Source organism: Phoenix dactylifera, chromosome 2 (genome assembly GCF_051530095.1).
Source record: "Phoenix dactylifera cultivar Ajwa chromosome 2, Ajwa_hap1_PhDact_Kaust_v1.1, whole genome shotgun sequence".
Lineage (NCBI taxonomy): Eukaryota > Viridiplantae > Streptophyta > Magnoliopsida > Arecales > Arecaceae > Phoenix > Phoenix dactylifera.
In genome coordinates this window covers 11,423,504-11,436,130 of record NC_143191.1, presented here as the reverse complement: position 1 = coordinate 11,436,130, position 12,627 = coordinate 11,423,504, and the positions used below count along the sequence as shown (strand labels likewise).

The 12,627-nt window shown below is 37.0% G+C and overlaps 1 protein-coding gene across 21 annotated transcripts in view; it reads right to left on the bottom strand.

Annotated features, from left to right (window-relative positions):
- Positions 1 to 2,557, bottom strand: part of LOC103717709 (Tetratricopeptide repeat (TPR)-like superfamily protein) — a 31,708-nt gene extending 29,151 nt beyond the window's left edge. For 4 of the 21 annotated variants that reach the window (XR_015975082.1, XM_088715316.1, XM_088715318.1 and 1 more), the window contains exons 1-2: positions 2,290 to 2,540; positions 1,024 to 1,101 (exon numbers count right to left, since the gene is read on the bottom strand). The gene's annotated coding sequence lies outside the window, so the exon portion shown is untranslated. Of the gene's footprint in view, positions 1 to 1,023; positions 1,102 to 2,289 lie in introns of all 21 variants that reach the window. The other 17 variants (XR_015975081.1, XM_008806192.5, XM_088715317.1 and 14 more) reach the window with 10 other exon arrangements.
- Positions 2,558 to 12,627: the final 10,070 nt, after the last annotated feature.

Here is a 12,627-nt window from a genome sequence, read left to right as displayed (position 1 = left end):
ATAAAATTGCCTCTTAACTAGTTATTGGAAGATTGGATAAGTACAAAGTGCTTATCTTGTAGAAATTGGAAGAATCACCTCCATCTCACCCTCCTCCTACCCATGGTTTTTTTTTCTTGGACAACACTGTTGTTCCTTATTTAAGGAAAATAAGCAAATTTGCACCTCAAGTAGTAACTGGAAAATTGGCTAAGCATGTAGTCCTTATCTTATGGAAATTGGAAGGGGCCATATAGAAGCAAGGAGATGGATTGGCCAGAGCAGTGGATGCCATGAGGTGCTGCTCCTCGAGAAGGAATTATCACCAAAGAGGAGAGAGATTAGGTTGAAGTAAGGCTGCAAATGGGTCGGGTTGACCTATGACCCGACTCGGCCCGGCCCACTTAGACTCGACTCGATCTATTTTGAAGAACCCATAGGGCCGGGTCAGGTCCTAAAATTGGACCCGTTCTATTTTTCGGATCAGGTCTGAATTTATTGAATTCAGACTTGACACGACTCAACCCATTTAAAATTTGAATAATTTTGATTTTTCAATCCTACGACCCAACCTAAATCCGTAAAATTATTTGGGCCCACAGGCCACAGAGTACAAACCAAACATGTCAGCTGGAAGCCTGAAACTGGGTGCGTAAGGCCTAGCACCCCCTCTCTCTGTTTTGCCTAGACGACCCAGTTCAGGACCATGGACTCGCCTCCTGCGATTACCTCACATCAATTCATGTATCATATGGTCGAGTTCCAGTGCACCCCCAAACAATCTGATATCCTCCAATGAGAATGGAGTTCAAATCGAATCCGACGCTCAAGATGAGGTCATTGACACTCCTCTTCTCGAGAAGCTTTGCAAAGAGGGGCGCCCAATAGGAGTCGATCTTCGAGTTCGCGGCCTTCACCAGGGTACCGATCATCTCCGCTTGACCATCGGAAAAAGGGAAAAAAAGAAGGAATCGATCCTAAACAATAGCTTTAAAAAGTTGGAGGACATCAAAAGCCGAGTAGAGAGTGGGAGGGAGGGATGACCGTGATGGGGATGCCATCATCGTGGAGGAGGACAGCGGCGTAGCTACAGGCGAGCTCTCCGGTGGACAAGGTGGCGATCTGCGAGCAAAGAAGACATCCAATTGAAGGGATTCATTGACAATCCCGAGAGATATGAAGAGATGCAAGAACAAAAGAGATAGGAAAGAGAATGACAAGTTACCCGATATCTGAGATGAAGCTAGCTAGGGTTTCGATAGCAGATGAGTAGGGGTGCAAATGGGTCGGGTCGGACCGGGTCATGAGTGACCCCGACCCAATCCGATTTCTTGTTCGGGTCCTAATTTTCGACCCAGACCCAACCCAACAGAAGATCGGGTTGGGTCGGATCAGGTCCATGGCTACATTTTTTTAACCAACAAGTCATTCGGGTGCGGTTCGGTCCAAATCGGGTCTGTTTGTCCTCGTATAATTTTTTTGTGAAAATATTTCTACATATTTCTAATAATACGAGAACATGAAAAGTTTCAGAGTTTGCCAGATTTGAAGAATAAATTTGCTCTCTGTTTCTGAAATAAGATAATGGTGGACCATGAAAACATAAGATAGAGTTCAAACCACACTCAGATCATCACAGACAAACAGCAAAAACACAAAAAGGAACATCAAAGCACTGAAGAAACGACAAACTGTTTCAGCACCATGCACCAAGGAAAAAAAAAGGAAAAGAAAGAGAGCTATGATCGGTAAAGACACAAAGAAGAGAAGAGTTGAAACACAAAATAACAAACTCAAAACCATCAAAAGCTTCAGCAGAAACACAAGATTGTATCAATTCTCATGTTACCACAGAAAAATGCTTATAAGTATCATTCCTTCAGCAATGCTGCAACTAATCAAAAAGCATAATAAAATTCTAAAATTGTTAAAAAAATCACTTTTTGTTCAAAGGAACAGTACTGAAGAACAAATCAAACCGACTTTCTTAAAATTAAAAAAAAAGTGGGAAACATCCAAACAAAGACAGAGAGCTGCCAGAAATGTGGGTTAAAAATAAAAATAAAAATCCCAACTTTCTCCTCAAAACCCACTCCCAACCCGAATCTTCCCCCTATCAAAACCCCCAAAATCAAATCAATAATAGAAATCGAGAAAACAAAGAACAAAGCGAGAAAGAGCAGAGATTTCCCGAAGTCACCTCGAGATATGATAGGAAAATAGAGCTGATCGCTTGTCTCTCTCTCCCTCTCCCCCAGCTCTCCCTAAATAGTAAATATTCAATTCTAGGGTTTCAGAGGAGGGGGGTACCTTGAGAGTCGGAACGAAGTATGCCAAAGTCGCCGGACGCCGAAGAGATCGAGAGCGATTCGCGATGGGCAAGAAGATCTAGGGGTCCGCCGTCTGAGAGAGAGAGAGGTGCCCGATGGCCGACGGGATTTGCCGATCTGGGACAGCCGGACGGGTCGGGACTCGGGATGGCCGGACGGAAGAGGTTGGGAAGAGACGATCAGACGAAGGGCGAAGGCTCGAAGCTGTGGAAAATCGAAATGGTCGAGGGTGAGTCACAGACTGGGCCAGGCCTTTAAGTTAAGAGTTACTATTAAGAATCAGTGAGTCACAGACTGGGCCGGGCCTTAAGACATGGCTTGCATTCATGCAGCCCATTGGCCAAATAGTTTTGCGGATTCGCGTCGGATTAGATCGAAGTGGGTCGTAAGATTGAAAATCTAAAATTATCCAAAGTTTAAATAGATCGAGTCAGATCGGATCGGATTTGAATTTAGTAAATTCAGACCCAATCCAGAAAATAGAGCGGATTCAATTTTAGAACTTGACCTAGCCCCATGGGTCCTCCAAAACGGGATAGGTCAAGTCTAAGCAGGTCGGGTCGGGTCGGGTCATAAGTCAACCCAACCCATTTGCACCCCTACAAAAGAGAGGACGGGTCTGGGCGGCAACGGAAGGATTTATAGATGCTAGACTGACCCCACTCTCTTTGTTTAAGATTAGATTTCTTTTGGTAGTGAGGAGGAGAACTAATAAAGGGGCTTTGGTTGGGCTCCTGTGTAGGCTTCAGTAGACCGCTTATTATTTGTTGTCGAATCTTAAGCTTGTTGCAAAGTCCTAGCCCAGTTAGAGCACGAGAAATCTCTTGTATAATCCAGACTTGATCCGACATGGACCTAAATCAGACCCAATTTTTTTAGGTTGGGTCTGGGTTATACATAGACCCGACCCGATCCGAATAACCCGTTGGGTCAAAAATTATAACGGTGGATCCGATCCGACCCAATTTTTTATTAGGTTGAGTTTGGGTCCAAAATTAGGACCCGAACAATAAATCAGTTGGGTCGGGCCATGAGTGACCCGACCCAACCCGACCCACTCCTAGGCCGAAGCAAATGATGGGAGAGTCAAGGTAGATGATGACTATGGAAGAAGCTCGAGTAGGTAGCCCATACTAGTCCTCCAACTATTTGTGACTTGTGAGCCATATGGTGCTTGTTGGAGCATGGATCGTGGGAGGAGATGAGGGAGGAGAGATCAAATGAGATGGAAAGAGGCGAGGAAAAGGTAAAATGAGAAAACTGCCTTAACCTTCTTAACCTCTTGTACCTAGAAATGATAACTGAGGGCAAAAGCCTAATAGGGCAGTATTGGATTTTGCTTAATTCTGCATTATAAATTTGTTCGACCAAGTGGGTATTTTTCTGGTTTTGAATCCGAAAATGGGAGAGTGGGCTCATGATCGATCGAGAGATTTGTGCGGCGTGCCACCGGCCCACAACATAAATTTGAAGAAAAGAAAATTAGGTTCGTGTTCCTTGAATCTTTAAGAACTTTGGAGAATGATGGCATCCTGCCTCGACTACGATAAAACTTGAAATAGAAGAAAGAAATATAAAGAAAAGAGTATATCTCATTGTTGTGAAAGAGCCCTCTCTCCTTTATACAAGCTTTCTTTTATACAACCATACCTCTCTCCCCTCTTAAGCAGTTACATGTCGTGGGTAGTTATGCCCGCTAAACCTCTTTCTTGTGCTCCCTAACCATCTAAACTTTTGGATTTTAGCAATTGGAATTCTTCTTCCTGTGTACAAGTGTTCTTCAACCCATAAAGTTGCGTCTATATACTTAGGTCTATTTACGCCTTGACAATTTCTCATTTAAGCTGGATCTATCTTGTCATTGATTTAGGCTAATTTTTTTGGGCATTAGCCATTAAGTCAACACCCTATTATTCTTAGCAAAAACGATCCATCGACCCAATTAGATCCGCCATGCGGCATACATATACCTAATATATGAAGGCAAAATAGATTTAGGCCCTATTTAGCATTGATGTGGATAGTGGAGATTTTATCTATAGAGCTATGCATAATAGAGCTTTTTCTATTAAATAAAAAGTTGTTTGCTAGTTGGTAACTATATTTCTGAAGTTTTGCAGAACTTTAATATATGTTTAGAAATTGGACTGAGAAAGTGTTTTTAGCATCAAGAAATGAGAATAAAGGATATTATATGATGTTTTCAATTATCCAACTATTTTTACTACCAAAACTATTATTACGAAGTATTCTTAATTTATAAATTATTTTTTTATATTTAGCCTAGATAATATAATAGCAAAATTTAAAAAATATTATAAAATATAATAATATTTTAATATTATTACCATATAATATTATCATTATAAGATAATAACATGATATTATCATTCTAGTATCTTATGTAAGTATTATATATAATACATGATATTATCATTCAAGTATCTTATATAAGTATTATATATAATATTATATTGTTGTAATATGATTATTATAATATAATAATGATGATGATGATGATGATATAATATTATTATAAGATCATTTATAATTATTATATTATATTGCTATTATATTGTATTATCAAAAATTGCTATTAGTAACTGTTATATCTTTAAAATTCATTGCCTGGACTTGCACTTGAGTCTCTTGTTTCATTAAAACAGCATCCAGATGCATCTCAAGTAGAGATTATGCCAAGAAGCTCTAAATTGGACTTTTTCCTTTGTAGACTTTTGTTCAGCTTTTGGATGAACAAAATTTATTTTAAAATTTTTACCAAATACCTCAAAAGGCAATGCCAAACGGGCCTTATTCCGTGGGCTGAAGAACACCCGAGCCTGGTTCGTTGATATTTATTTTTGGGATCGTCTTCTTAAGCCCAAGCCCAACCGAATTTGTTTGGGCCTAGCCTATGGTCCTATCCCGAATTGCCCAGCTTGACGGGCCTCGAGTCTGGTCCTAGCCCCCATTCAGCTCTATCCTCAAAAATAAATATATCAATCATTACAATCAAAATACTCTCAAAACATGGTAGAGATAAAAATAAATAGACATTAAAATATTAAAAATAAAATGCGATTTAAATTTTATATAAAAGATAGTACATCTTATCAAATATGTGAATTCCTGTATAAGTTTCAGTCTTTGTGAGAAAAAAATGTCGATCGGTTCAAATACAATACAGACTTCATGGAGAACCAACAGAACAAAATACAGACTTATAAGAATTTAAATAAAGCATGCAATCCTAAAATCTCTCCAATTACTAATTGTGAAAAAGAAGAATCCTCCTAATCATGGATTTTTTTGACTCAAATCCCTGTTAGAATAATTTCAAAATACGGGCTTCCACTAACTGCATATTTTTGTTTTATAAAACGGGTTAAATGTAAGGCTCCTAATGGTACTATGGTTAAGACCAATATGATATGTGATCATTTTATTTTATGAGCTTTAGTGCACCTTGGATGTATAGGATTGAGTCCAATTTATTGTGGTAATTTTGGTATGTAGGCCAGAAAATTCAATTAAGATTTTGGAGCCCTTAATGAGAAGGCTCCCTTATGTTTTCTATATAAAGGCCGGTTCCCCCCTCGTCTCCATATAGTTCATAGCTTGCCCCATTGACAGCTATCTTTTGTGAGGAACAAGGAAGGAAAGATCCAGCTGTTATTATTTTAGGTGATTGAAAGAATCGTATTTAATATATTTTCCGCAGGTATATCTCTCAAACTTGAATATACTATTATTGTGATTTTAAATCATAGCATGTTATTATTTATAATTAACAATAAGCCCAATCCAAAAAAAAAAAAAATAGTCCATGGTTGCGGGTTGGGCCCTTTATTTAGTCAGGCCATGTTTATTTTATTTGCATTTTATCTTAATGGAGCAAAATGGGCTTTGGGCTAGGGCTAAGAGTTAGTAACCCATTTAATTATTATTTAAATACTGAATAATTTAAATTTGGGCCCTCATGCATAATAATTATTAAAGTGTTAAATTTTGGACATATCTTGCTGCCATATATGCCTTGAATTTTGTGATTAACATCTTTGTTTAAATCACATGTGATTTTGATTGTGATTGTAGCATGTTTGATGGTTATGTTTTTGTCACATAAACCATTATTTTATGATTGAAATTGGGCATAAAGACTATCCTTATTTTTCTATTAGGAGAATATTCTGAAATTGAAGCGGGTGGTAGCCGCCAAAATGGTACACTTATAGATATTTATTTGATTTTCTCAAAAAAAAAGGTAGCATTGCATTTTTCAGATTATTGCATGCAATATCTTATCTAAAGGTGTTATTATGTATGATGATTTGGAAAAATGCCATGAAGTGATTAATAGGATTGCATTAGCCTAGAATCATCCTTCTGCCCAAAGGTGATGGTGTTTCGAAAGTTGATGTGATTTTGTTAATCGGTTTCATGATATGTTTTAAAAGTATCTTATTGCGTGTTGTATTGTCAGCCCAAAAGTGACTCTACAATGATGCACCAAGGCTCTTATCGTAATCAGACTTATATATTTTTCAAGTTTGATTACAGACTATCTAATTAATAGTCCAAGTTGATTAGATAGATATATTGTCATCCATTGATTGCATGCATCACTTTTGGATGATATTAAATAAGATATGTTGTTTTCGTAGTTTTGAATGCCACTTTCCTTTCAAGCCAATTATTTACTATTGAAACTTTAACTGAAAATAATTATGTGAAATAGAAACGAGACATAGAAATAGCATTGGGTCTCTTAGGTTTAAATTTTGCTTTGGAGGAGCAGCCTTCAAAACCAACAGATAACAGCACTATCGAATACAAGGCTGAGTATGTTAAGTGGGAAAGAGCTAACAGGCTATGTTTGAAGATTATCAAGCGTTATATAACTGATTCTATTATGGGTGCTATACTAGACTAGGACATTGCTAAGAATTTTTTGGATGCGATAGGATAGAGATTTGTTGAGTCCGATAAGGCTGAAACTCGAGATCTAATGGATAAAATTATGAGTATAAAATATGATGGTACTTGTGGAGTTAGGGAGTACATTATGAACATGTTGCACATAAGTTCTAAATTGGAAGCCCTAAAAGTTTCCATTGCAGAGTTTTTTCTTGTCAATTATTCTCTTAATAGCCTTTCCAGCCAGTTCAATCAGCTTAAGGTTGCTTATAATGCTCAGCATGATAAATAGAATTTGAATGATTTGATTATTGTATGTGCCCAACAGGAATATAGAATGCACTGTAAGACTGTTAAAAATGTGCAATTGATCTATCAACCTTCTCAAAATAAGAGGTCTTCTCATAATCATAAGGCTAAGTTCTATAAGGGCAACAAGCCTCACTACAATCAGCAGAACAAAGGGTCTCGTGGATTGACTTCTGGTGGTCCTAAAGGAATTATGAAGAAGAATGACAAATATAAGTTCTGCAAAAAGAAGAGTCATTGGCAGAAGGATTGCCTTAAGTTTAAGCTTGGTTAAAGAAGAAGAAGACTTTGGCAGGTATCTCCTTGGCCTTGGTTTGTTTTGAGTCTTATTTGGTAGATGTACCTTTGAATTCTTGATGGATAGTCTCTAGTGCAAGTATTCATATCACTAATTCCTTACAAAATTTCGTAAGGAGACGGAGGCCAAGTAAGAATGAAATGAACCTGTGCATTGGAAATGAAGTTCGAGTTAAAGTTGAGTTTATAAGAGCAGTGAAGTTATCCTTGGAGTCTGATTTTTCTCTTGATTTGGAAAATACATTTTTTATACCGACGATGAGATGGAATTTAATTTCTATGTCGAAACTTGATCAGTTTGGATTTTTTAAAAAATTTAATAATAAAATAATTGAATTATTTTATGATTCTCGTATGGTTGGAAATGGCGTTTTATGTGATGGTTTGTACAGATTGAATTTGGCTCTAGTTGATGAAGTTTCTTGTGTTACAAAAGTTCGAAAGAAAAGGGCTTTAATTCAGGAATCATCCTTTATATTGTGGCATAAGCGTTTAGGGCACATTTTAAGGGAGCGAATAGATAGATTGATGAAAGCTGAGATTCTATCCTCTCTGAATTTTTCAGATTTTGACACTTGCGTAGATTGCATAAGGAAAAAGCTGACTAAAACTACAAGAAAGGGATCCACTAGGAGTGATGGTCTTTTGGATCTAATTCACACCGATATTTATGGACCGTTACCTTCTACTATATATGGGAACAAATACTTCATAACCTTCATTGATGATTTCTCGCGTTATAGTTATGTTTACTTGATTAATGATAAATCTCTCGCTCTTGAGAAATTTAAGATATTTAAAATGAAAAGAGAAAAGCAATGTGAGAAGAGTATTAAAGTTGTGAGATTTGACCGTGGTGATGAATGCTATGGTAAGTACGACGAGTCCAGTCAAAACATGGATGATTTTGCAAGATTTTTACAAGAATGTGGGATAGTTTCTCAATACACAATGCCAGAAACACTTGAGCAAAATAATGTTCCTGGAAGGCGTAATCGGACTCTGAAGGATATGGTTAGGAGTATGATGAGTAGAACAAATTTGCTAAAATTTTTGTGGGGTGAAGCATTAAAATCTGCCATGTACATTTTGAATAGGGTTCCTAGTAAAGCTGTTGAGAAAACTTATTTTGAATTATGGATAGGTCGTAAACCCAGTTTTGCCTATTTTAGAGTTTGGGACTGCCCAGTTGAGGTTAGGATTTATAATCTTTCTGAAAAGAAATTAGACCCCAAATCCACACCTGGTTTTTTCATTGGGTATCGAGATAGATCAAAGGGCTATGAGTTATATTGTCCTGATCGTGGCACCATAATTGTTGAGTCCATTACGAGGATGTTTCTGGAGAATGATGTTAGTAATAGTGGGAGTTCTGTGTTAAAATTTTTTTTGCTGAACCGGATCAAGTTTTGGTTCCAATTTTCGTTGTATAAGAAAGAGTTATTTCTCAGCCGATTGCAATAGTTAATGAAGAACGTGGGCATCAAGAAGAATCTTATGTTCCTCCTCCAACAGTATTTGAGTCAATTTCTGAACCACATGTTTAGAGATCACAAAGGGAAAGAAGATCTGCGTTGCCTAGTGACTATATTGTCTACTTACTGAAGAGTGATTTTAATATTGGGCATAATATTGATCCTATCTCTTTTAACAAAGCATTAACAAGACGTGACTCAGATAAATGGTTGAATGCCATGGAAGATGAAATGCTTTCAATGAAGAGAAATAGAGTTTGAGAACTTGTTGAACTTCCACCACATGTTAAGATCATAGGTTGCAAAAGGCTAGACTAGTTGCTAAAGGTTTCACTAAGCAAGAGGGCATCGACTATAATGAGACTTTTTCACCGGTTTCATCCAATGATTCTTTTAGAATTATCATGACACTTGTAGCATACTATGATTTGGAGCTTCATCAAATGGATGTTAAGACACATTTTTAAATGGAGATCTCGGTGAAAAAGTTTACATGAGGCAACCTGAAGGTTTTGTCGTAGAGGAAAAAAAATTTGGTGTGTAAGTTGAACAAATCCATATATGGGCTCAAGCAAGCATCTCGACAATAGTATTTAAAATGTGATGAAGTTGTGACTTACTTCTCTTGGTTTTGTTGAAAATACAGTGGATCAGTGCATTTATCTCAAGATCAATGGGAGAAAATTTATTTTTCTTGTTTTGTATGTTGATGATATTTTACTTGCCAGCAGTGACTTGGGGTTACTTCATAAGATAAAGAAAATATTATCTGCTAATTTTGAAATGAAAGATCTTGAGCAAGCTCCTTTTGTACTTGGTATTGAGATACCACGTGATAGGGGTTGTGGCTTGTTGGGACTTTCTTAAAAAATATATATACGACGTATCCTAGAGAGGTTCAATATGTAAAACTATGCACCTGGTGATGTACCTATTGTAAAAGGGGATAAATTTAGCAAAGCTCAGTGTCTAAGGAATGAAATGAAAAGGAAATCTTTGAAGAACATACCATATGCAAGTATTGTAGGAAGCCTGATGTATGCTTAAGTTTGCACTAGAACAGATATAGCCTATGCAGTCAGTGTCTTTAGTAGATTTCAGTCGAATCCAGGATAAGAGCGTTGGAATATAGCTAAGAAAGTTATGAGATATTTGAAAAAGACTGAAGGTTATATGCTTACCTTTCAGCGTACAGATCATCTTGAGGTGGTAGGCTACTCAGATTCTGATTTTGCAGGATGTCAAGATGATCTGAAGTCAACTTCAGGTTATATTTTTATTATGGCTAGTGGTGCTATTTCTTGAAAAAGTATTAAGCAAACTCTAATGGCTTATTCTACTATGCAGGCTGAATTTATGGCATATTATGGAGCTACGGTTCGAGCCATTTGGTTGAGGAATTTTATTTTGGGACGGAAAGTTATTGATTCCATCTCGAGATCAATTACTATATACTGTGACAATAGTGCAGCGGCGTTCTTTTCAAAGAATAACAAGAGTTCTGGTGGCTCTAAGCATATGGACATCAAATATTTGGATATCATAAATAGAGGTAAAGAAGGGCAGACAAAAATAGAGCATATAAATACAGAGACAATAATTGTAGACCTATTGACTAAGGGACTCGCACTAAAAGTCTTTAAGATACACATTGCTAATATGGGCATTGTGGAAACTTTTGATGTTTTTGGTTAGTGGAAGTTATTTATGTAATAAAACTACATTGTGGCTTGATCTTTTTTTACAGGATGCATAGGCAACCCATATGTTTTGAGTACAGTCTCTTCCAATAATAATAATATTTATCGTCTTATTTATAATTCTTTATTTTGTGCACAGAAATTATAATTATATTTGAGCATGCATTTCACATATATTTTTTATTATGATATTATTTTGATCTCGAGATATAATGCATAAAGACATGATGTGAGTCTCTTTTGAGACGTGGCTTTTTTTTTGAAGCATTTTTGAGGATCTATGTGATTTAGCATACCTTTTGATCACATTTTGGTGCTAAGTTCATACTACGTACTACCACATTGGTTAGAGGATGGGGATCTATGTCGATAAGTATATTAACATTTGTAGCTGTGTAGTGGTCTTATATCGATTAAACGTTGTAACGACTTTCATATTTGATGTTGATGTTCTTGTTGGACTGGATCATGTATCCAAAGTGATTATCATTTGAGCTATATATATGGTCATTTATGTAGTCTAACCCGAGAGTCATTTTCAAAACAAAGCTTTTAAAATTAATATGGCAATCCATGTTCGCCCAAGTAAAGGAATGTTAGAATAATTTTAAAATATGAGCTTCCACTAATTGCGTATTTTTATTTTATAAAATGGGTTAGACGTATGGCTCATAATGGTACTATGGTTAAGCCCAATATGATGTGTGATTATTTTGTTTTATGGGCTTTGGTGCACTTTTTTTTTGGTACAATGGTAGTTCACATCCTACGAATGTGAATATGGCCAACAAAATCAGAAAATAACAAAGCAAATAAATAACCCAGCACTCTGCCACGCTCCAGCCAAACGAAGCCTCCGGAGTGGTGAGCCATATAGGTGGCAACCCAATCCGTTGCACCATTCACTTTCTGATAGGTGTGTGTGGCCTGAAGGGTGCCACACTCCTACCGTAGCCTGCGAATATCGAGAAGCAACGACCTACCCTCGCCAGCACGACCCCGATCTTGGATCCAATTGATCACCGTGGCCAAGTCGCCCTTAAAAATGAGCCGATTCGCACCCAATGTCCATCGGTCAAAGGAGATGCCCTTGGTGCACTTTGGATATATAGGATTGAGTCATATTTATTGTGGTAATTTTGGTATATAGGCTAAGGAAACCCAATTAGGATTTTAGAGCCCTTAATGAGAAGGCTCTCTTATGTTTCCTATATAAAGGCTAGGTCCCTCTCACCTCTCTATATGGTTCATAGCTTACCCCATTGACGACTATCTTTTGTGAGGAGCAAGGAACGAAAGATCCAGTTGCTATTGTTCCAGGTGATTAAAGAATCGTATTCAATATGTCTTCCACAAGTATATCTCTCAAACTTAAATTGGTGCAAAAATAAAATTGCTCTCCCAAGTGCAGGAGATTCGCACAAGTAATATAACTCGGGAGTCCGAGGTCGATTCCTCAGGGAACGATCTAAAAATTATTAGCGTAATTTTTAGATGTAATTTTCAGTTGATTTTCAAAAGTTAAAAGCAGAGGATTAATAGATAATTAAACAAAGTTCAAAAATATAGAGAAGGCTGGGGATCCGGAATCCTCCTTGACAATATTACTTTCAATAAATA